The following is a 22,660-nucleotide window of genomic DNA, read 5'->3' on the forward strand; positions in this document are numbered from 1 at the left end:
GGCACAATATACGTTGAGCCTATGATGAGATTAGAGGCGAACAATTACAGTGTGTAAACTTATATAGCACACAGTGATTTAGCACCATACACGTTGAGCTCTAGGGGTGTGCCAAAGCCATATATCAATAATGTGGTGGGGGAACCACGAATGCCATTGAGACAGGGCCTAGAGCCTGTGGAGAGACTACTTGGGGTCCTGATAACCAGACACACCATGATGTCACACCTAAAGGGTGCCCAAGAGCCTAGGTGCGGCATCACATAGGTCTGGGGATGCATGTGATCACGTCCGGTTGGCTAGGAGGGTATTTTCCCAGAAGCCAGAGTGGTGAGCGGGAAGGGTCCTGGGGCCAGCTTATGCTCTCGCGGAGTTAGGGCTTTGCTAATTCTTTTAGCTAAAGACTGTGACGCTGCACTGTTAAGTAGACTGTTTTTGTTTTTACACAGAGATTCTATGCATAAAGACGGGGGTAGGAAACCAGTATTAAGAGGCGAGGTCCTCGCCTACGGCACAAGTCTCTTGGATAACGATGATTTTAAAAAATAGGAAGCCAATTTACAGCCTACCATGGTTAGGGCGGCGCTGATCCTATGCTTAACGACATAGGTGCTGCACTAGCAAGCAGACAAACGGAGGCTAGGCTTAAGATTTACGGTCGACGTATTAATAGGTGGTGATACAGCACTAAGATTATGTAAAACTTAGCAACTGATGGTAATGTGAGTCTGACGCATGTACAGCAGTTATCGCCGGAAACACTAATGGTGTGTATCTATCTTTCCAAGTTATGTATGACCGGGTCCATGGTGGATATCTGGAGTGCTCCACATCTCGACTGATGCAACAGGAGGACAGCCCAAGGGGGGCTTACGTCAGTCACGGCTGGGTCCATGGCGGATATCGGAGGAGTGCTCCACACCGCAACATCAGCAGCGGGTGGACGTCAAAAGGGAAGCATACGTTGAGAAAGAGGACACCAAGTGCCCATGTATTGCCGGCAGGTGTAAGTGCTACCCATTCCCTACGGTGGGAGTGGGTATTGTCACCCAGGTTTTCGTGGTCTTTTCCTTTTTCTTGCAGTCTCTCAAACCTGTCACGCAGGGGAGGAACTCAGCACTAGAAGTAGAGGAGCTACAATGTGCCAGTCAAGCAACAGGCTGGACACAGGACAAGGAAGAGTCGGTTTGAGGGTCTGTGCCATGGTCAGTTCAGGAGCTTCTTTCAGGGACTTTTAGCTCAGCAGCCCGACCTCCTGTCAGTGGTGATACTTCACCTGGGGGGGACAGAATTGTCCAAATTGGTGAGGCAAATACTCATTAGGTTCATCTCCACTGTGGGTGGGTCTTCAGGATTTGCCCGGGTGGCACAGTAGTAGGGTCTCAACTTATCCCGTGGGGGCGGGAACTCGGTCAGGGCGTTGAATCACTCGGTAAAAAGGATCAACACACAGAGGGACGAATTATTTCAAGCCCCCCTCGGTTGCAGATGATCCAACATGGGTGTATTTGTCCTACCTGGTGAGGGGAGTCCATTTGTCGGAGGAAGGAAGGGTCCTGTGGTCGGATGAGGTTAGGGCCGGTTTGGAAGGTTTTGCTAAAGTGAGAATTTTCTAGGTAGGTCTAGGCAGGGGGAGGCCAGATCGTCGGTTAACAATGCTGGCCTGTGGCGGTAAGGTCATTATCGGTGAGCACATATTTGAGGTCTGAGGGGGCGGGCATCATCCTATGGAGGTTCCCGCCCAGGGGGAGGGGCCTGCGGGCCACTCCTAAAACTCCAGGGGCAAGGTAATGGATGCTGCAAAGCAAAGGAGCGCGGGTAGGAGTAGTTCACGCTTTCCTTAGGCTGGTAGCCACCCCGCGCGCGTGGACTCATGACGCCACCGGCGCAGAGTAAGGGCCCTCCTTTAGTGGGTAAATGGAGTTCAGGGCGTAGACCGGGCAATTCCCGGGGTAACACTGCGCATGCGCACGTCTCTAGGGGAGGCGCAGCTTGTAGGACCTGACACCGGTAGTGACCTTGCCAGATGGCCAGAAATGTACAAAAATCAAGTGAGGATGTTAGACTCGGTTAGGAAACAACATGTATTAGAGTTTTGTTAAGGTCAGGCTCTCAAACTTGTTGACAATAATTTTGTATTTAATGTCCTGCTGATTTTTGTATAAATTGTTGATCGTGCAATTAAAACCTTTTTTAATTTCATATCTTAATAAATACGGCCGGGCGACTAGCGCCCGCCTTCCAAAAAGTAAAGACGTCTCGTGTCCACGTTTCTGGGTGTTGGGTGCCGGTTTGGGGGGGAGGCGGCAGCTAGTCGCTGACCATGTGAAAAGGGGGGGCCCTCGGCCCCCCCGCACGCATGGCGGCGCGGCGACCGTCTCTCCCCCTCTCTCCATTGTTGCCTCTCGGTGGTGGGGGCGTGCCCTGGGGGGCGCGACCCACCACCGATTGGCCGGCGGCCTCCCTGACCCGGATACAAGGTAAAAGGTCCGGGTCAGGGGGGGCGGGCCGGGGTGGGGGGCGTGCACCCCCCCTCCACCTGGCCCCTCGGGAATAAAGAGGTGGGGAGCGCCCAGGAGACCCCCTTGTCCCTGGACGCTCCCCCACAAGACAGTGTGCCCCGCGCTCGGGGCTTCTTTGTTTTCCCACCCACCATCCCTTGGAACAAAAGTCTTGTGGCATTCATTATGTCTGGGTTAATGATAAGTTTTTAAAGGTATTGTCCACATGTCTTACATGATAGTAGAAATGGATCTGTTGGTATATTTTGATGATGCTTTTGTTTAGGTAATGTTTCCCTTTTTAGCAAACTGTGGTGAAGTAATGTTCTTTGATGCCAAGTGTCTTTAGGCCTTTTTTCCCCTTTTTAGCTGTACTGTGATACTGTTAATGGATCTGTTGGTATATTTTGATGATGCTTTTGTTTAGGAATTTTTTCCCTTTTTTGCAAACTGTGGTGAAGTAATTTTCTTTGATGCCAAGTGTTTTAGGCCTTTTTTCCCTTTGTAGCTGTACTGTGATACTGTTATTTATTAGCCAGTGTAGCTGTCCTGTAGAGTTTTTTCCCATAGGTCGTCGTATTTATTAGGTATGGGGCATACGGTAAGGTCATTATCGGTGAGCACATATTTGAGGTCTGAGGGGGCGGGCATCATCCTATGGAGGTTCCCGCCCAGGGGGAGGGGCCTGCGGGCCACTCCTAAAACTCCAGGGGCAAGGTAATGGATGCTGCAAAGCAAAGGAGCGCGGGTAGGAGTAGTTCACGCTTTCCTTAGGCTGGTAGCCACCCCGCGCGCGTGGACTCATGACGCCACCGGCGCAGAGTAAGGGCCCTCCTTTAGTGGGTAAATGGAGTTCAGGGCGTAGACCGGGCAATTCCCGGGGTAACACTGCGCATGCGCACGTCTCTAGGGGAGGCGCAGCTTGTAGGACCTGACACCGGTAGTGACCTTGCCAGATGGCCAGAAATGTACAAAAATCAAGTGAGGATGTTAGACTCGGTTAGGAAACAACATGTATTAGAGTTTTGTTAAGGTCAGGCTCTCAAACTTGTTGACAATAATTTTGTATTTAATGTCCTGCTGATTTTTGTATAAATTGTTGATCGTGCAATTAAAACCTTTTTTAATTTCATATCTTAATAAATACGGCCGGGCGACTAGCGCCCGCCTTCCAAAAAGTAAAGACGTCTCGTGTCCACGTTTCTGGGTGTTGGGTGCCGGTTTGGGGGGAGGCGGCAGCTAGTCGCTGACCATGTTGTTATTGGGCTGCTCACTAACACTTTCAGACGCCTGTGCATATTTTCTACGTTTAATTTGCCGTTCTAACATCTCCTCAGTTGTGTTGGAATGGTAAATCAAAAATGCCAAAAAAGCGGCACGTGTGTCATGACGCATGCATAATAATCATTGGCAGCCACTTTGGAATGTCTTTAATAGAAAACCCTTTCTAAGATGTCCCCAGCAAGCATTGTGAACAGGCGTCCATTTTGGCACTAGCTAATTCCAGAACAAGCAATCATGGCAAAGGCAATCGCACTGCCTTTACTGCCATGATTTCTTGGACTTGCCAAATCCTTGATTAAATAGGACGTATAAGGGTTAAGTGGTAATGGGCGGCTCATACCACAGCAAAGTTACATATATACTAATACCATTTACACAAAAGGAAACGTTTATAAACTTCAGTTTTAAGAGAGGTGTTAGATTTACCGCATGCGTATTTTCCAGTTGTCGCTAGTATGGCTTTGTTGTGTAAAGGATGAGTTATATAATCATTGACAAAGTTTTCAATGCAATGTTTGCAGTGCCTTTGAATTCCAGGGACAGGACATAAATCCATTAAAACTCATCGATTTCTAGTTCTCAAAATATACCTACCTCCGCACATCGGAGCTTTGACAACGCCGTGAGGGAAACGGCACCAGTGGATTGAAGCTCCTCACCGCACGGCCATTCTCCAAACACCGTGAGGGAAACGGCTGTAGCCCAGGCCAGCGGACTGCACTTACCAGCAGCCCCAGGGAGGTCGCAGTCCGTGACGCTCCCCACGTGCCCGGAGGCGCCATAAGAACACTGAGCGCCGAGCGTTCTTGGGGGTCGCACATCGGAGCTTTGACAACGTCGTGAGGGAAACGGCACCAGTGGATTGAAGCCCCTCACCACATGGCCATTCTACAAACGCCGTGAGGGAAACGGCTGTAGCCCAGGCCAGCGGACTGCACTTACCAGCAGCCCCAGGGAGGTCGCAGGCCGTGACGCTCCCCACGCGCCCAGAGGCGCCATAAGAACACTGACCGCCTCCCGCCCCGCGGGACACGCTCGGGCAGTGCCGGGCGAAGCCCGGGCAAAGGTCGGGCAGTCTGTGGCAGTCCGGTGCTGGACGAGGCTGGGCTGGGCCAGAGACCCTACATGTCACGGATGCCATCAACCCCAGTATTGTGAGAACTTGTGAATTATTTCCATTTAGTGCATTTTTAATGTTTATTGTGCTCTAGGAAGTGGCACAATTGAAATCATATTGTATTGTTGATATTCATGTTAGCTTTCGGCCACTAGTAGTAGCCCTGTCTTAGATATATTATACTTTTGCGTGCTTTTCTCTTCCCTTTTAGTTATGTCTAAATCTAAAACAGTGAACAACCCTCCGGTTTTGGCTACACTTGATAATTATCTGGTTAAGGTGGTCAGCAAAATTAATAATGATAGGCGAGCGTCCCTGGGGTTAGGAAGCCCGCCTATGTCACCTACCCCACTACTTACATCTGCATCATTAGTTCCGGCTGACAATAATGGCCTTAATAACCCCGATGCCACCGATAAGGAAATTACAGAACAACCGGCGTTAAACCAAATTGTACTGGATGACTTCACTGACACCCCGATACAGTGTTCCCCGACCCCTGCTCCTAGAGTGGTCAGGGCCTGTAGGAAAGCCCAAACCAAACGAGGGGAAACTCGTAACACAAAAAGAAGAACAGTTACGCCTCCCAGAAATATTATTGAGGAGGGGGAGACTGTGGTTAAAGATGGCGCAGTTACCCTGGATAATGGGCAATTTAACCTCCTGGTAAGCGCCATTGAATCTAAAATAGTAGGGATTATTAAACCCCTGGTGGCTAAACTCGACCAGCTTTCTGACGAGGTGATAAGACTAGGGGGCCTTCTGAATACCCATATAGTCTCATCTAGAGGTAATAAGACCCAAGCTGAGAGCAATACTGCCAGCATCAGCAAAGCATCTGCGAGTAGCTCTAAGGTTTCTGTTGAGAGCATCAGCAGTAACGTTAACATAGACACAGGACATGAGGGTGGATCGTGCGTCAATAAGATAGCTACGCAGAGTGCTCTTTCTGCGGACTGTTTGGATAAGCAAGCTGCAATACCAGTTGAGACCAAAGAGGGATGGACTGAAGTAAAAAGTAGGCGTTATATTAACCTCCCACCCAATTGTGCACCATATGCGGTGGTTTTAACCAATGTACCATCACCTGAAACCCATCCGAGTCAGGGCCAACAGGAATCCCATGAACCGTTAAAAAATAAAACTGTCTCCTGACTAAATAGACAATGTGGGTTTCCAATTGCTTATTCTGATCAGGTGTTAACCACCAGAAGGGTTAACTGGATAGGGAACTCTAGGAAGAACTGCAGGGGCGATTGCGTCATTGTTAATTTTAAACACCCACAACATGCCGCTACCGTCCTGCTTAGAGCATCTTCCCTACCAGTCTTTGACAATAGTGTGTGCGCACGGCCACTTGGTTTCTTTTATAGCCACCTTAACAAAGCCTCCTTTGGCAACAATAGTACCAGGTTTTATACTTCTTTGCATAGACCACTATTTGATATACCGATCCAAAATCGATTTAATACTCTAAACCCCTTGGACGAAAATGATTGACTTGCCCAGGATGATCAGTGTAAACCTGAGGAAATCAGAAGTGCCCAGTTATATATGGTGGCTGATAATATCATTGCACCAGAGTCTAATGTGGTGGTCAATTTAAGCCCGAGTGCAGAGAGTGGGAGCCAGTGTTCTGGCAACGGGAACGAGGAAAATGGTACTACGTACCCTCCGATTTTGGATGGAATAGGAATAGGGGGCAATGGGATTACAATTGTTAGTTGGAACGTTGCAGGACTAAAATCTAAGGGGAATGTTCTAGGCTGGTCGAATTTTATTAACACCTATGACATTCTTTGTTTCCAAGAAACATGGTGCAGGGAAGAAGTTAGTTATGAGGGATTTGCTTCTTATAATCTGTCAGTAAAGGGTACTGGACCAGGGAGAGCAAAAGGTGGTTTATTGATATTAGTTTCTATACAACGCCCAATAGTAATAAAAAAGTATATTACTGTGGGGGACCACGTTCAGAATCTTTGGCTCCTGGAAGACAAAGGGCGTAATATCCTGTTGTTAAATTATTACAATAATATTTTTGGTAACACCCGGGTGAAAATTGTAAATGACCTGGCCAGTACAATTGAAAATTTATGTCTAGAAGGGAATGTTACTTTTGATTTTATGGGTGATTGATTTTAATATTACATTATGTGAACTGTCAACACAAAAGGTCTGTGGGGTCACAAATAATGCTGGATGGGACGATTTGCACTTTGGACATAACAGCTATGGAGAAGCATTACATAAATTCATGGGCTGCTATGACCTGGAAATCATGGACCACAAGAAAGATACAAATGGTCAGACCAATCCGACCTTTAAAAATCGACATTCTAGCTCTGTTATTGACCATGTGATTGTTTCCTCTGATATTATCTCGTGTTGTGCTCCCCCCAGAATTGAGGAAACTACATTAAGTGACCACAATTATATCATCCTGGACACTACTTTTTGGGACAGCAGCGTGGTCAAAGGAGGGATCACAATCTTTAATGTTGAGCCACACAGATCTAACGGAGTCAGATTAAGATGGGAAGGGGACAAGGCCCATGACACGCTCAGTTCTATAGTGAAGGATAGCTTGGCAGAAATTATTTTCATTCTTGAAAATGGTGCTGATTATGAGAAGATTTTAACCTCTTCTCTTGGCATTAATAATTTTATTGATGCCAGGTTAAACACAATATTGGACAGCGTAGAAATGTACTAGGCTGGTTTAACCACCTATGTACCATCTCTTTATCTAAACTTAAACAGGCACTTGCAAAAAATCCCAGGGACTCTGACTCAATTATTAAATTACGAGCGGATTACAAGCTTGCACTGAAACAGAGGAAGAGTGAATTACAGCAGTTTGCCTGGAATTCTCTCAACCAAGCAGCAGAACTATCCAACAGTACTCTGTTCTGGGCAACGGTCAACTCTCCTTTTCTTAAAGACGAAAAAATACCGGAGCTGACCGCTAATGTCCCGAGCGAAGGGTGGGTTACTCACTTTTCTAACATTTTTGATTCTAACGGAAGTGTGGAGACCGACCCTAGCAGGTGGGCTGTCTTACCGTTGGATATTACAGTTGATGAGGTTGAACTTGCGAGTAAGGGAGGTAAAGCCCAAGGCCCTGATGGGGTGCCAATTGATGTATACAAGGCAGCACCTGAAATGTGGGGACCTCTCTTGGTTAATGTTTTTAATGCAGCTGTGTGCTCTGAGGTCCCTAAAACCTGGGCAGAATCTATTATCGTCCCGATTTATAAAAAGGGCAGCAGGTTAGACGTGAAGAATTACCACCCCATTTCTCTTCTTGACTCCTCAGTTAAGATCATGAGTAGAGTCATGCTTGTCAGGTTAGAGGAATGGGCCGAGGGAGAGGGCATACTGGCCGATAGCCAGTTTGGCTTCAGGAAGGGCAGGGGTACACTCGACCAGTGCATCAATCTTGATTTGCTGATCGGGAAATATACCGAATCAAAATCTGGCTCACTCTACTTATGCTTTGCTGACCTGAGCAGTGCCTTCGACATGTTAGACCATTCTATTTTATGGTCAACCCTGTTACAGTTGGGGGCCCCAGAGGGCATAATTTTCTTTCTTGCCAGGTTGTGTGGGGACCTACAAACTTGTGTACGCTTTGGCACCAAAGGTGAATGCACCCCAAAATTCAAGGTTAAAAGAGGTATTAGGCAGGGCTGCGTATTGGCCCCCCTACTTTTTATATTATTTATCAATGGAATCGATGCCATCCTGAAAAAGATTAAAGCTGACGCCCCCCAGATCAACGGCGCCCCTGTACCGGTGTTATTATATGCCGATGACGTCGTTCTATTACCTAGAACTCCCTGGGATTACAACGTCTGATTGATAGTTTTTCTACCTTTGTTAAGGATAGGAAACTACTAATCAATAAGGGGAAAACATATACCATGACCTGTGGGGTCAAAATTTTTTTTTCAAATGCCTTTTTTATTGATGGTGAAAAAGTACAGCAGGTAGCTTGGTATCAGCTTCTCCAAAGATAGGAAATGGACAGAGGAATTTAATAATATTCCGAATAAAATGGCCAAAAACTCCTTTGGTGTTTTTAGATTTGCTGCAAAGGTTGGGGACCGACGAACCAGGGATATGCTTAATATATATCAAGCAAGATGTGTATCCATTGCACTATATGGGGCGGGTGTGTGGGGCCACTGTTGCGATAATAACAATCTGCAGATAGAGGATTTTTTTTCCTAAAAAAGCTCCTGTGTCTACCACCTTCGGCCCCAACTGAGTTAATACACCGGGATCTAGACATAAACTATTTAATAGACCTGTTATCCCTAAGGCCACTTATGATTTGGCGTTCAATTTGGCTTAAGGTGGAAAAATCTTTTAATAGGTCTATAATAGAGGATTGCTTGACATTGGATAAACATCTTAATATACCTTGGGTAAAATATGTTGTTGTTTGCTTTTCCGAGATATTTAACCTGAATATCTTGCTTGATTTAAGAGCAGTATCTAGGATACCCAAAGCTGAGCTGAAAAGTAAATTTTTGGCCTTTAGGGCAAGGAAGCGGGCCTTAACCTATGGTAGCTTGACAACTGTTGTGTTCTACACGGTAGAAGGGTTTCCTTTGTATTTAACCATGGTGACAAGGCCATCTCATAAGTTTGTACTTACCAGACTTAGATTTGGTTTGGTACACCATTTGGTGGCTTTCCCGTCCATTAAGAAACATCCGTCGGGACCATGTATGTGTGATGGCATTTCTACCCAGAGCACTTTGCACCTTCTATTGTTTTGTAAACTGTACTCAAATACACGCACCGTTTTTCTGAAACTGATGTTTAAAAAATACGGTGTATGCACAGTCAATCAGGCAATGATTTTAACCTTTAATCTGGAATCAGCCGATATCTGTTTTTATACAGCTATGTTTTTAAATTACTGTGTTAATGCCAGGAAAAGTATGTGTTTTTAACAAATTTTATTTGTAAACATTGCTTGGAAATCCCTTTTTTACATTATTGTATCTGTTTTTACCACGTTTTTATCCTTGTGCTTTTATGGTCATTTTATATGGAGAAGCGTGGCTCAGTGGTTAGAGGCGGCAGACCCGGAAGCTGAGATCAGCTGTGGACCAGGGTTTGATTCCCTGCCTCGGCGGGTCTCGGGCTCAAAATTTCCACGGACTCGACAATTCTTGCTCCGGTGCCTACTCGACTCATGGGGTCCGACTCTGGGCAATAGCTTGCTTAATCTCCACTACGGCCCCTCGCGGCGGGATGCCTGGCTTTCACCTTGTGAATACCATGACGGGGTATCTCACAGGGGAATACCAGGACGGGTTCCCTAAGCAAGCGCCTTGAGACCCCTGGGTGATTAGTGCGCTATATAAATCGAAACATATTTACATTTACATATGTGCCGAATAAAGCTTCATGAATTGAATTGACCTACCTCCAAAGAACTTGATTTTATGTGTTGTATACTATAGATACTCACCTGCTCCTACACAAGCCTCTTCATATTCAGATACGTTTGATCAAGGTTGTGCTGTTGTCTATCATCATAACCTTTTAAAATATAAAGATTCCTTAGCTACTCTTATGTGGGCTTCTTTTAAAAGCCCAAGCCAGCTGAAAGAAAAGGAAGCAAGACAAACAGTAGCAAAGCAAATATGCCTTTTTGAACGAATGTCTTTGCCAAAACTTTTTCTGCCGCTTTGCAGCATCGGCAAAAATACATTATTTTGACAATGTTATGCAGCACTTCAAAATTTGAAATAATAATGAAAAAAGCATTATGTTGGGTACACGCTCATGAGCGTATATTCTTCATAATGTTATGGCAGCCCAGCCTAATGACGATAGAGTGCACATGCTGCAGTCACCATTTTGTTTATAATTTTATGTGCTGTTCCAAGAAAATAGATGGCATTTGCAGTTGGAAATAATAATAATAAAACAATTTAATGTGTGCAAGAAAGCTACCTGACCCTTCTCAAAAGTTAAAATCTTTTTGTTAAGGACCATGACAGCAGACGGGGAACAATAGAGGAATGGTTTGAGGGAGCAGGTGGAGGAGAAGTCAACTTGGGGCGATGAGTGTGGGAGGGGGCTGGGAGCAACAGGTAATGGGTGGGAGGGCAACGGAGGCATTTGAGTGGGAGGAAGAATAAAAAAATTAATTGAAAGCAAAAAAATGATGGTGAAGCCATGCGAGAGCTACTGGTGGCGAAAGAGAGCCCAATATGGAATGTGCAGTAGGCCATATTTGAGGGGGAAAGCAGCACATGAGGGAGAGAGCAAGAAAACAAATGCACTCTCATTGAGTGCTGAAAAAAAAGAACAATGTAGTTTCCTAAATGTGAGCAGTGCAAAGCCACAAACCATGCAAAAGTGCCCAGGCTGCAAGAAAGGACAAGCACAAGAAGAGGAAGGAAAGCCATTGAATAAGTAATAAGAGAATTTAAGTAGCAATTAAGCCAATCAGTAGTAAGCAGTGGTCTGGCCCTAATCCCACTGTAAATGTTGGTATTGTTCACAAAAAGTCTTCTTTTTTTTAGCTCAAAACCAGAGAGATACAGAAAGGAGATTAGTTTACATAAATTGTAATTTCATCAATACATAAATAGGTTGCATAGTTGGTACTTCATGTATAGTTACATAAATACATAGATAAATACACTTGTAATCATAGGTTTTAAATTAGTACTTTGATGACATGGTGAGTACTGTACCCTTTGAATTTTTAAAGGTGGAGGAGCTGCGATACCATATTATGCGGGATCTGCAGTCTCTCCCAGCTTGGGCTCAGCCATATAAAATTACTAAAAAAAGGCATATCATATGTCTCATCTGTTATTCTACAGCCAATTTGCCTTAAGGCCGCCCTCACTACCCTGTCCTGCTATTGAGTGTTACCGTCAAGGGTTCCCATATCTTCCCACACTTGTCCCCGGCCCGTAGGCCTTTACTCTTGTATAGTGCAGTTTCTTGCATATAGATGCGTAATAGGGGGTGAAGCCAGAGCAGATATGTGGGGGGTCCGTGTCTATCCATGCAGTAGCAATCAGTTGTCGAGCCACAGCTACTGCCATTAATATAAAATCTCTCTGAGATACAAGTAGATTAACCCTGCAGTCATATCCTAGTAACATCAGAGCTGGGCTAATAGTAATTACCTTATTAATTGTTTGCTGCCAAAAGTTCTCTATGCCATTTTTCAGAGATGCGAGTTTACTGCATGAATAAAACATATATGTATGCTATCAGCAGGACCTGTTAGGCACCTAGGGCAGTTGTCATTCTCCATCTTCCCCCAGCCATAAAGCTTTGCAGGTGTATAGGACAGGTAAAATCTGGATTGTAGTGCTGGGCTTTCAAAGTAGCTGATAGGAAGACCTTCATCCCCATTTCAATTGACATACCCAATGCAGCATCGCTATCCCCAAGCTTTGCTGCCCATTTTGCTTCAGTTTTTTCCAAATCATCGGGAGGGTCTCTATTAGGGCTTGATAAAAATCCCTGGTCCTGCTATCCCCTCAGTTTACTAATTCCAGAATTGGTATTTCGGCCAGATTAAGGGACCCAATGGGAAGACACATAAGACATTTCCTGATCTGTATGTATTTGAAATGTGTTCTGCTGTGGACCCCATATCTTTGTACTAACCCTGCAAATGACATAGTCCCTGTATTATTGTACAAATTTGCTATCTTATCAATTCCAGCCTGTTCCAATTTTCTGCCCATTACATCATATAGTGCGGCCGGGAGAAGCAAAAAGTGCCATATAGGTGTGTACCTATTACATCTTGAGATCTTAATCAATCTGTTGACCTTTGTACAGATCTTCCAAGCTGCTTTTATGCACTTAAAGCAGATATATGATATATAGAGGGCACATCTAGATCACCAAAACTCAAATTATCTGATAGAAGCAGGGTGCCCATCTGTGTGTAATGCAGCTGCCCTGTAGTAAAACAGCCAATTCAGGACTGCCCACCCACCTCTTTCCCGGGGGAGTGTCATAGTTTTCAGTGCACGTCGTGTTTTTTGGTAGCTCCAAATAAAATTAGAAAACATAGCATTCCTTTGGTTTATAGTTATATCTGCAAGTTCGAGGGGATTGAGTGAAATAAATATTGCAGTTTAGGGGACATTTCTCATTTATAGATTAGACCTCCCTATTAGTGTTAACTGCAGTTTATCTAAGCATCTCAGTTCCAAGCTTATTTTATCAAGAACCAGGTCGAGATTAATTGGCCATATCCCATCCATACTAGAGGTTATGTTAACCCCCAGATACGTGGCGGATTCAACTTTGTGATGCTCTTGGGTGTTATATTGTCGCAAACAGATTATTTGTGTCTTCCCTTTATACAGGAGATACCCACATTTATTCCCGAATTCCTCTGCCATACTTTTGACCTCTCTGATCACCTTCTCGGGTTCTGTAGTGATGACTGCAATAACGTCCACATTTGCTAGGACCTTGGTGTCATACCCTTTGGTTGTTATGAGTTTAATTGCATGGTTGTTTAAGATCTGATTAATAAAAGGGTCTATGTACAGAGCTAAGAGAATTGGAGGGCATGGGCATCCCTGCCTCGTCCATCTAGCCACCTCTATTTTTCCCAATGTATTGCCCATCACTTGTAGTTGTGTATATGGTTTGTAATACATGGTCCAGATAGCAGTTATAAGTTGTAAACCCAACCCACTCTCTGATAAAACTCCCCAGAGATACTGCCACAATACCCGGTCAAACGTTTTTTCGGCATCGAGGAGGATCACAGCCATATCATTCCCTTCTGATTCTGCTACATCCAGTAATGAGATAACCCTCCTGATGTGGTCTGTGGTCCCTCTGCCCGGTACAAAACCATGTTGCCATGGTGAAACCAGTGCAGCTATGGTCCTCTGTAGCAGATTAGCTATGACCGTTGAATAAACTTTGGCATCAGAGTTCATCAAAGAAATAGGGCGGTATGAGGCTGGTAGTTCCAGTGGCTTCCCCTTTTTAGCAAATACCACTGCATCTGTTCCCTTCCATGAAGAGGGTGGAGTTCCACTATGCTGCACATCTATAAAAAAAAGTTGTGCATTATCAGGGCTAGCTCATGCTGAAGTAGCTTATAGAGCTCCAGAGGGATTTTATCCAGACCCGTTAGTCTTCCCAGAGGGTAAGGAGCTGAAAGCGTCCAGAATCTCTTCCAGTGTAAACTCTTCTTCCAACTCCAGATATGTTGTTCCATCAATTCTTTTAAGTGCCAGCCATCGACCATCTTCAGTCGTTGAATTAGATCCAAGAGGGTCAGCTTGATTTAGCTTCTTGTAAAATTGCGCAAAGACACCTATGATCTCCGCAGGCCCCATCTCATATTGCCCATCACTGTTTTTAATTTTAGCTATGTTGTTTCTAGCAACTTTCTAAAATTGCACGAAAGGCCAACAACCTTCTATTGAATGCAAGGAATGCAATTTGTAAAAGAATTTCGTAGGTTTATTGTCAGGATACAAAGTTGAAGCACAGCACATCAGTTATCTCACAGGTCTCCTGTCTAACCGTCAAGTATGGAATCTGGAACTTAGGATGTAAGATGCAGGCACGCATCATACATTCCAGGTGTCAGATCAATACAAAGTAATAAACATAGAAAATATAAAGTAAAAGAATAATAGAATGTAACACATCTTACCCCTAAACAAAAGAACATTAATCCAAATATCTGCTAGGAACTTTCTTTTGTCTATTGCAAATTTTGACTCTAGAAGCAACAGATAAATCATTTTGAACCAAATTCTGAGAACATTTTGAGAAATCAATATTTGGTCCACATTGGCTATTTCCAGAAACAGCAATTGGAGAATTATGTACATTGCCTAAATCACTACATCTTGCCACTCTTCGAACATTCCACACTCTACCATCCTGCGTGACCACACTACTTTTAAAAACTTTGACCACTTTGATGGGAGGAAAGAACTTAGAAAAACCTTTAACAAGAAAGCCAGGTTTTTTAATTCGCACCCATTCCCCCACCACAAAATCATTAACTTTGGATTTCATTTTGGAATCAAACAAAGTCTTCATTTTCCGTTGTTTGTCTTCAACACGTTTGGCCACACACGCAAGATCCACAACAGAATTATTTTCTTTGTCAAGTTTTTTTATCCACCAGGGACATATATCAGATGACGGCTCTCTTCCTTTAAGAAGCTTGAAGGGACTGACACCAGTAACAGAGTGAGTTGTAATGCGATATGTCCATAACCTCTTCCTCACCACATCCAACCACCCATCATCAGAAGTATGCACACCATTAATACAATCCTTAAGAACACGATTAAAACGTTCAACTTGGCCATTTTCCCTGGGTTCATACAAGGACGTAGTATAATGTTTAATACCACAACCGGTAAGAAACTTCTCAACATCAGCAGAAATAAGTTGAGTGCCATTGTCCGTAACACAGGTTTCTGGAAAACCTTCCCTCGCAAAGACTTCTTTTAGGAAAAGAATAACAGATTGAGAAGAAGCAGTGCTAACAAATTTCACTTCAGGCCACTTTGAGTGGTAATCCACTAGGACCAAAGCATAACGAGCATTGCAGGGCAACTGTTTGAAAGGGCCAGATATGTCAAATGCCACCTTCTGCCAAGGAAAATTGGGCCAACTCACAGGCTTGAGAGGAGCAGAAGTCAAATGAAGCATTTTATCACTATTTACACAGTGCGAACAATCCCTTACCAACCTATCCACCATCTTATCCACACCAGGCCACCAGAAGTTTTCTCTAATAAGGCGTTTCATTGAAGACATGCCAATATGACCCTGATGAGAGAGTAGTAAAATCTTCTTTTGCAAAGACTGAGGAGGGATTAACTTGCCAGCCTTGAACAACAGACCACTAAACTCTTCAATCTCAGATGAAACTTGACAATATGAAGCCAAATCAGCTGAGATACCCCTATTGGTTGGCCAACCTTTTCTTACAAAATCAAAAAGCTGTTGACAAACAACATCCTTATTTAATTCAACAAACCATTCTTCTTCACTTAAAGTAAGAAATTCCTCAGAAACACAATCACCAATAGAAGCCACAACATCAACTTCATCGTCCACACTATGAACATCTTCACAGGGAAATCTCGAAAGAAAATCAGCGGTGACATTGCTCTTACCAGGAACATAAACAATGTCAAAGTCATATTCTTGAAGACGTGAAGACAAACGAGCTATACGCGCTGTAGAATTCCATCCACCATCAGGAGATAAAATCCCAACCAATGGTTTATGATCTGTCCTTAGCACAAAGCGATTGCCCCACACATAATTTCTGAAGTGCTCAACAGCCCAAATGCATGCAAGAAGCTCCTTTTCTATGACAGAGTATCTTCTTTCTGTAGATGACAAAGTCCTTGAAGAAAACGCAACACACCATTCATCTTTACCCGATGATTGACTCAAAACACCACCAATGCCATACAAACTAGCGTCAACAGTAATGATGCATTTCTTATTAACACAGTAAGATTTTAAGGTAGGTGCACTAACAATTTCCTTCTTAATTTGCTTAAAGGCCTGTTCCTGTTTTTCCGTCCAAATGAACTCAGCAGAATTCCGTGTTAACTCCCTAAGAGGCTCCATCTTACTAGCAAAATTTTGAGTAAACTTCCTATCGTATTCACACAATCCCGCAAACGAGAGTAGTTTTTCCTTATTATCTGGAGAAGGAGCTTTCACAATTGCATCCACAAGGTTCTTTTTTGGCACAACACCCTCTCCTGAAAGAGAATGTCCTAAATACTCCACTGTTTTGCAAAAAAACTTGCACTTACTGGCCTTAATAGTCAAACCATACTTCTCCAACCTGGAACATACTTCATTCAGATGAACATCATGTTCTGACACATTTTTCGAAAAAACAAGTATGTCATCCTGGAAACACTTAACGCAAAACACCTAGATCCTTAAATATGTGGTACATTGCCCTTTGAAAGACCGAAGCGGCCGAAGCCAAACCAAATGGCATTCTCTTAAACTGAAACAACCCATGAGGGGTGATAAAAGCTGTAAATTGCTTTAAGTCTTCCGTGAGTTCGATCTGATGATATGCAGATCTGAGATCTAACGTAGAAAATACACACGCCCCATCCAACATACACAACATTTCATTGATGTTAGGTAACGGGTGACAGTCTGTGACCAAACACTTGTTCAGGGCTCTCAGGTCCACACACAACCTAATAGTTTTATCAGGTTTAATCGCCAAAACAATAGGCGAAACCCACTCGGAAGATTCTACTTCCTCAATGACACCATCCTTCACCATTGTATTCAATATAATCCTAAATTCCTCCCTAACGCTAATGGGAACGCCCCTTAATCTTTGTTTATCTGGGACTGTATTAGGTTTGACTTTAATCCTATGAGTAAAACCACACAATTTTCCTAGTTTGTCAGAAAAAACTTTTGAGAAAGAGTCTGAAATTCTCTTGGACATGAATAAAATATCACACTCCCCATCTGATATAGCAAGAACAGACACAGGATCCTTTAACCTGGGATTCAACGTAATTCCTAACTTCGCCTGATCTCTCCATCCTAATACATTCACTCCTTTCCATGCAACATACATTTTGATAACTGCAGAATTATTTTTTATAGTAATGGGAACCTCCTTAAAACCCATAACATTGATTTCTGATTTATTAAAATTATATGCAATGATATCTGGTTTGCACAAAGAATTGATATCTACCAAGTCTCCAAAAGATTCCAAACAATAATCACGAGTGATTATAGTCCGCGGAGAACAAGAGTCCACCATGAGCTCTAGAACTTTACCCAATATGTTTACCAAACTTTTTGGAGATGGTAAATTATCAGTTTGTGCCATATCAAATGGAGTTTGTACAGAGACTACAATCCCAGATTCTTTAAGACAAGAATTATCATCCTTCCCTTCTTCAGCAACATAAGATACATTCCCACTAGAACGTTTAGAATTAGTAAAGGAAGGCTTTTTATAATCATTAAAAGGTTTAGTGGGAGTTTTACACATTTTTTTAAAATGCCCTGTACGTCCGCATTTATTACATTGTCTGTTGATAGCAGGACACTGTGGGAAGGAGGCAATGTGATCAGGATTGACAAAAGGTACTGTTTTACACGCCGGAAAACAATTCATTTAAAAAGCGCTTTGAATTTGTGGCAAACTTTACTCAGAAAAAGGAAAATGAATTTTCAGTTTTTCATTTTCATTTTTCTGAGTAAAGTTTGCCACAAATTCAAAGCGCTTTTTAAATGAATTGTTTTCCGGCGTGTAAAACAGTACCTTTTGTCAATCGCACACAACTGCGCACATTAATCAGCCTTTCACTATCTCCGGTAACTCCGTGTTGACAGCTACCATGGAGACTTAAAATGGCGCTGCAACGTAGTGCGTGATGACAGTGCAGTGCGTGATGACACAATGGTGCACTGACACGTGATGATAACACCGTCACAGGCAATGACGCTTTTCCCGGTCTCGAGCGCAAAACACTTTAAAAGATTAAAAATCAATGACTTTTGATTCTTTCATCACCAATCCGCCGGAGCAAGACGTCCCTTGACAGCACGACACCGCCTTGCTAGTGAAGGTAAAGCGACTCGTTTTCAATCCTTTTTTTTTTTTTTTTTTTGCTGGATTCGTGGTCTTCCAATTTCTGCTTCTGTGCTTCTTTTAAACGTGGCAGAAATCGTTAGATGTCCTCGTCGCCATTATTGAATGCAAGGAATGCAATTTGTAAAAGAATTTCGTAGGTTTATTGTCAGGATACAAAGTTGAAGCACAGCACATCAGTTATCTCACAGGTCTCCTGTCTAACCGTCAAGTATGGAATCTGGAACTTAGGATGTAAGATGCAGGCACACATCATACATTCCAGGTGTCAGATCCATACAAAGTAATAAACATAGAAAATATAAAGTAAAAGAATAATAGAATGTAACACCTTCCTGCTGACTATCCAAACTCATACATCTCTCCTGTATGTGCCTGATTGGTTTGGGCCACTTTCACTTGAAAATAGCTATTGATCTCTGCCTTTATTGTAGATAGTTTCACTGTATGCTCCCTTACTGTCTCTTCCTGCCCCCCTTTGCTGATCAGATTCAAATGCTCTGTTTCTAAGTGTGCTAATCTTTCTATCAATAAGTTCACCTCATCCTTCTGATGCTTACTGCGCTGACCCTCTTAGCTAATGACCTCCCCTCTCCACCTGGCTTTAAGGGCATCCCACACTACCCTATGTGAGGCACTGTATCAATTCATATCTAAGAATTCAATTGCCCAGTGTTTGACATGAGCAAGAAACTCTTTACTAGCTAATAGCTTTCTATCAAATGACCAGCTGATCTGCTTTATAGCAATCCCTGCCCAGTTACCCCCAGAAGTAGCAGGTTATGAACCAAAAAGAGTTTGGGGAGTTTCTTAATCTCTATCTCACTGAGCCTTTTGGTTGAAGCCATAAAGTAGTCCAAGAGAACGTAATTTTTGTGGGGGTGAGAAAAATAGGTGTACCCGGAATCATTAGAGTTCTTCTCCGCCCAAACATCAGCCAAACTGTGACTGTCCTTGAAGGCAGTCAACGCCCTATAACTTGGGGCTTCTTCCCCCTTATTTTGTAGTTCCATCATTAGTGACTCCAAGATGTATATTAAGGTCACCACATATTATCAAGGGATCTGGCCAGGAGGCTAGCTCCATTTCCAGATTTTCCCAGGTTTTGGGATCATCCTGATTTGACCCATGTACTGTCGCTATTGTCAAAACGGTGGTTAATGAGATTATTGCCCAGCGCCCCCATTTGTCAGCCAATACGCGCTTCACTGTTCCAGCTTTATGTTTGATATGTATGGCTACCCCTCTGATCGTTGAGGTCTGAGTAGAGCATATTGCTAGTTCATGCCCCCTTATCCGAAGAACATCCTTATTGCACCATGGAATGTGCATTTCTTGTAGACAGATTATGTTGGAGTTAATAGCTTTTAGTATCTCATATACTTTATTCCTCTTATTTTTATAATTCAGTGCCTCCACGTTCACTGAGCAGATCCTAAATTTAGTCATACTTATCTAAGGAAACCATACATCTAAACCATGCTGCTCTAGTATTCTTTACTTGGTCTTTTACCTTTTTGCTTCGCCATTCTGTTTTTTTCCCCTTTTGGTTCTACACCCAAGCCCCCCTTGCTCACCCTAGCCTCCCCTCTTACCCTCCACCCCATCTTGCCCCTCCCATCCCCGTGCCCCCCAACCCCACTCCCGCCCATAGAAGCTTCCAGACCGCAGGTCTGTTTGAGTGATGAAGCAGCATAACACCAAGACCAGTGAGACCCCACTCAATGATCCCAATATAAACTATCGGCAAACAGCCCACCTACATCATAAATTCTGTGTTAATGAGAAAGTGGAGAGGAGAGCAAGAGAAAAAAAGAGAGAGACAGAAGTGAACACATACTCACAACTCCCATACTTTCCCCTATCCTCAAACACCCATTCTATCACTGGTCAGAGCTAGATTCCCGCATTCTGGGATAATACTTAGTCCAGGCAACTAGCTTTCCTATCCCCTGAGTTCCTCAAGAGCTTCCTTTGCTTTCATCTTTCAACTTTGCTGGATTCATCAGGTAAGCTTGCGTACCCTTTGCCTGGAATGGATTAATCAGCTACCGTAGTCTCCAGCGCCTTTCGACAGATACATGACAAAAGTCAGGTCGAACCGCTGCAAAACTGGCCCCCTGTAACAAAACCAGCCCCTGCGGGCACCAATCCGGGTGTCAGGTCGGACAAAAAAGGCAATATCCTCCACTTTGCGCTTGTTTTGAGGTCTGGCCTTTTCGCAGATATTCTGCTGGAGTAGATAGTTCCCAAAATAATCTAGTACGGCCCTAGGCTTCACGTCAGGCCCAGCTGGTTTCTTCAAGATGGGGGGTCCCAATGGGCATGTTAAATCTCCTGTGTGAAATTCCAACCCTCCAGATTGGGGAATGGCCTTCTAAGTAGCTCTACCATATAGAGACGCACATCTGTGCCCTCCTTACCCTCAGGAATACATAGAAACAGCAGGTTGTTCTGTTAATACCGGTTTTTCTGATCTTCTAGCTTCCATTGAATGTCTACCAGTTTGGCCTCATGTGATTCAGATTGGGCCTGGGCTACCGCAATGTCTACTTTGAGGCTCTAGTTCTAAATTCCAAGTCTGTCAGGCGTGCGCTTCCTTTCCCGACAAGGAACTGGCCTTTCATAGTGGCTTACCTCATTTGCATGGTGCAGGGGCTCACAGAACCACCAGCACGTGCTGGCCTCTTTCTCCACTGTAGTGATCTCCTATCCCACAACAGCTCCAAATAAAATTAGAAAACATAGCATTCCTTTGGTTTATAGTTATATCTGCAAGTTCGAGGGGATTGAGTGAAATAAATATTGCAGTTTAGGGGACATTTCTCATTTATAGATTAGACCTCCCTATTAGTGTTAACTGCAGTTTATCTAAGCATCTCAGTTCCAAGCTTATTTTATCAAGAACCAGGTCGAGATTAATTGGCCATATCCCATCCATACTAGAGGTTATGTTAACCCCCAGATACGTGGCGGATTCAACTTTGTGATGCTCTTGGGTGTTATATTGTCGCAAACAGATTATTTGTGTCTTCCCTTTATACAGGAGATACCCACATTTATTCCCGAATTCCTCTGCCATACTTTTGACCTCTCTGATCACCTTCTCGGGTTCTGTAGTGATGACTGCAATAACGTCCACATTTGCTAGGACCTTGGTGTCATACCCTTTGGTTGTTATGAGTTTAATTGCATGGTTGTTTAAGATCTGATTAATAAAAGGGTCTATGTACAGAGCTAAGAGAATTGGAGGGCATGGGCATCCCTGCCTCGTCCATCTAGCCACCTCTATTTTTCCCAATGTATTGCCCATCACTTGTAGTTGTGTATATGGTTTGTAATACATGGTCCAGATAGCAGTTATAAGTTGTAAACCCAACCCACTCTCTGATAAAACTCCCCAGAGATACTGCCACAATACCCGGTCAAACGTTTTTTCGGCATCGAGGAGGATCACAGCCATATCATTCCCTTCTGATTCTGCTACATCCAGTAATGAGATAACCCTCCTGATGTGGTCTGTGGTCCCTCTGCCCGGTACAAAACCATGTTGCCATGGTGAAACCAGTGCAGCTATGGTCCTCTGTAGCAGATTAGCTATGACCGTTGAATAAACTTTGGCATCAGAGTTCATCAAAGAAATAGGGCGGTATGAGGCTGGTAGTTCCAGTGGCTTCCCCTTTTTAGCAAATACCACTGCATCTGTTCCCTTCCATGAAGAGGGTGGAGTTCCACTATGCTGCACATCTATAAAAAAAAGTTGTGCATTATCAGGGCTAGCTCATGCTGAAGTAGCTTATAGAGCTCCGGAGGGATTTTATCCAGACCCGTTAGTCTTCCCAGAGGGTAAGGAGCTGAAAGCGTCCAGAATCTCTTCCAGTGTAAACTCTTCTTCCAACTCCAGATATGTTGTTCCATCAATTCTTTTAAGTGCCAGCCATCGACCATCTTCAGTCGTTGAATTAGATCCAAGAGGGTCAGCTTGATTTAGCTTCTTGTAAAATTGCGCAAAGACACCTATGATCTCCGCAGGCCCCATCTCATATTGCCCATCACTGTTTTTAATTTTAGCTATGTTGTTTCTAGCAACTTTCTAAA

Source organism: Lissotriton helveticus, chromosome 6 (assembly GCF_964261635.1).
Source record: "Lissotriton helveticus chromosome 6, aLisHel1.1, whole genome shotgun sequence".
NCBI classification, from domain to species: domain Eukaryota; kingdom Metazoa; phylum Chordata; class Amphibia; order Caudata; family Salamandridae; genus Lissotriton; species Lissotriton helveticus.